At 40.9% G+C, this 3,733-nt stretch overlaps 1 non-coding gene across 1 annotated transcript; it reads right to left on the bottom strand.

Annotated features, from left to right (window-relative positions):
- Nucleotides 1-3,099: 3,099 nt before the first annotated feature.
- LOC120084291 lies at nt 3,100-3,198 on the bottom strand. The gene has a single exon (XR_005483655.1). It is a non-coding gene; the product is annotated as a small nucleolar RNA R71 (small nucleolar RNA).
- Between the last annotated feature and the right edge of the window lie 535 nt (nt 3,199-3,733).

The following is a 3,733-nucleotide window of genomic DNA, read 5'->3' on the forward strand; positions in this document are numbered from 1 at the left end:
TGTTATTTGCATTAGGGACTACCGTCCTCTCTCCTTTTTTCGGCATGCATTGCACGGGGCTGACCCACGTGCCGTCTGATATCGAATAGATGATGCCCGCGTCTAACCACTTGATTATCTCTTTCTTTACGACGTCCTTCACTACAGGGTTGAGTCTGTGCAGATGTTCGATTGATCCTTTGTGGTTTTCTTCGAGACGAATTCTATGCATACAGTATGCGGGGCTAATTCCTCGAATGTCTGCTAGCGTCCAACCAATTTCTTTTACATATTTTCTTAGAATGCTCAATAGCACATTTTCTTGGTTTTCATTAAATGCGGAGGAAATGATTATCGGTATCTTCTCATTCGGCCCAAAAAATGCATACTTTAGGTGGTTAGGAAGGGTCTTCATCTCTATTATTAGTGGTTATTTTAAGGACGGTTGCATTGTTTTTCTTTCTTCATTCACTGTCGGCTCATCTTCTTGGGTTGCGATCATCTCATCTTTCTTGTTTGTTTTTTCTATGATCGCATTGCATGCAACAATGGATGCAATAGCATCTTCATCTTCATTTTCGTCTTTATGCTTCTCTTCTTCATTCAAATTCTGTTCATCATCGGATTCATTGAGGTCTTCTTCGTCAGAATATTTCATGGCACGGATAATGTCAAACTTGAGCTTCTGTCCATTCACACTCAAGGTGATCTCTCCTTTGTGCACATCAATCTGGGCACGATCGGTTGATAAAAATGGTCACCCTAGGATGATGGGTATATCTTTATCTGCCTCATAGTCCAAGATAATGAAGTCTGCTGGCAATATAAATTTGTCGATTGTAACAAGCATGTTGATAACGGGCAGAAATGCACGTTATCATAGTGCTAAGTTCTTAAACAATGATTGGATTGCGTTGATGAAACATGTTAAATTGCGTCCATTAAGCATAAATTCTATAATATTGCGGTCGCATGCGTCCAACGCATTAGAATAGTTGATCTTTATATTTTTGTGCAGAATATGCGTCAACGCAATGCAGAGATTGCGATCATAGGAATTTATTGGTCGAGCGCAACTTCACCGCAAGGCTTTGCATTGATCATGCTTGCACACATTCGTCCGAGAAGGATCGTCGTAACTTGATCAGTGCAACATGGTGGGTGCATCCGGTTGAAAGGATAATTAAGAGCGATGGGACAGAAAGCTGATGACAGTTAGATCCAAATTAAGTTGACAGCCGATAACGGTCACGAAGTACATTAAGCTTTATCGGTGATAATTATTTGGCGCGTTAATCAGGAATTAAGGCTGTCCCATCTGGACAACTGGGAGAGAGAAGCCGCCTTTCACCATAGATGCCCTATAAATACCAAGTGCATTATTCCGAAAAGGGGTTCGTTGACGAGTTAACTAGGTGCTCCTGTTCATAGTTTTCTTTCCATTTTACGGCTGAGCAAGAGAAGAATGGTGGCGCCAAAGATCGTCTAGGGTAACTAGAGAGAGAACCTTGGGGCATAAGAGTAGAAAGTGTGCCGACTCTCGCGAGAGCGAGATTATCTTTAGATCAGAGTAGAAAACGTATAAACGCTGGCAACAGAAAATTGCTACAGGCTCTTTATTTTACTTCTTATTATTTGTACTTCATCTTCATATCTATTCAATGGAAGTTCTATTTCTACATATGCCCACTCTCTTAATACACAATGAGTAGCTCAACTCATTGAATGGGTTGAAAAGAACTAAGCTAACATGACCTAGGAAGTTCATTGCTTGCGATTATCTTGTTTTATGCTGTGAAAAATACCCTTTAGAGTTACTCGAAGAGAGTCTAAAGAAAGAACCTAATGTCTCGAGAGAGCTAGGTTAGAATGTAGACTCGAAAGAGCAACATTAGGCTTGCATAAACAAGAAATAGGGACTTAGAGATAAGCTCTTTTTTTCAACACTGCATCGCATGCACCTTAGAATAGGTATGATACTATGTGATCGCATATTTGTGTGGATGTAATTTCATCATCTCATAAATAGGAATAGAGGTTTATGTGTAAACCCTGTAACTTATCACATATATACCCATGCGTTCTAGTATTAGAAGTCGTAGCATTCATGCCGAGAGGGTGTGGTTTACTATTGTATGCATGTTGCATGATCGCAAAGCATGAACGCATTCTAGGGAGTGTTAGCCGAAACCTTTCTCAACCCATTCACCGCATATTCATCGCATTTCCCGTTTACCAACTCTTTTCAAACTCCGCCGCATTTGTTATTTATTTTTAATCATTGCAATCGACAAACCAAACACTTTATTTTATTTTCTCGATTACCGCAAAGTTTTCATAAAAAATTACCAATGCAATCTATTTTCACAAGTCTCTGTGTTCGACCCTAGACTTACCAGAAAAGTCAGAGGAATTTATACTTGAATTCCGCTGGGGAAACTTTAGTGCACAATGCAATCCATCAACGCATATCATCCGTATTTCCATTTAATAAAATAACGCATCAAGTTTTTGGCGCTGTTGTTGGGGACTTCGACAGAATAGTTTGTTAACGATATATATTTTTTTTATTTCTTTGTAGGACTCTCAATCTCTGGAGAACTACGACCCGAAGATTGAGAGGACTTTTAAAAGAAGATTAAGAGACCGCCAACAAGAACAAGAAGAAACACCAAGAATTGTGGAGCAACCAGACGCAAGAGCTGCTAACGCGAATAATATAATGGCCAACCCTATCCTTATGGTAAACGATCGCAATAGACCCATCTGAGACTATGCGTCACCTAACCTCTACGATTTCTTTCCAGGAATCATAAGGCTGACATTAGATGGATCGAGGTTTGAAATAAAGCCGGTAATGTTGCAGGTGATCTAGGCTGTTTGGAGGAAGCGTGGCAAAGACCCACATGCCCACCTCCGGAACTTCATAGAAATCTGCAACACTTTTGTGTTCCCAAATATCTCAACCGAGGAAGTTCGACTCACTTTGTTTCCCTTTTTTTTGTGTGATCAGGCGAGGAATTGGGCATATTCTCTCGAACCGAGAGTGATAACTTCATGGGAACAAGTGGTGGAAAAGTTTATGAAGAAGTATTTTCCACCAACTAAGAATTCTAAAAGAAAATTAGTAACAAATTTTGAACAAGAAGATGACGAATCGCTCAGTGATGCCTGGGCGAGGTTCAAGTGGCTAATAACAGACTGTCCACACAATGGCTTACCAGATTGCCTGCAAATGGAAATTTTCTACCAAGGATTGAACCCCTTTTCACAGACCGCTGCCAATGCGGCAGCCGCTGGTGGTTTGCTGGACAAAACATATGAGGAGGCTAAGAGTATACTTGATCACATTTCCAAAAATCATGAGGATTGGAGGGTAAGCGACCAGAGATTAGGAGTCAAGGAAAACGACGCAAAGAGTGGGACTATCGCATCCCTGCAAAATCAAATGACTGTGATGATGAGTTTAATACAAGGCATCGCAATTAATAATATGGGAACGAAGAAAGGGCAAGTCAGTGCAATTACTCAGACAAATGCAAGTTGTGCCTTTTGCGGTGATGCTCACCCGATGGAGGAATGCCCAACAAACCCACAGTCAGTATGCTTCATGAGAGATAATGCCTTTTCCAATACAAACAACCCCAGGTGGAGAAACCACCCCAATTTTGCTTGGAAGAATCAACAACTGAGCTCCCTCACAATGGTGAGGGTAACGGGAAGGAACAATGCTTAGCAGTCTCCTTGCTAAGTG

This window comes from Benincasa hispida, chromosome 8 (genome assembly GCF_009727055.1).
Source record: "Benincasa hispida cultivar B227 chromosome 8, ASM972705v1, whole genome shotgun sequence".
Lineage (NCBI taxonomy): Eukaryota > Viridiplantae > Streptophyta > Magnoliopsida > Cucurbitales > Cucurbitaceae > Benincasa > Benincasa hispida.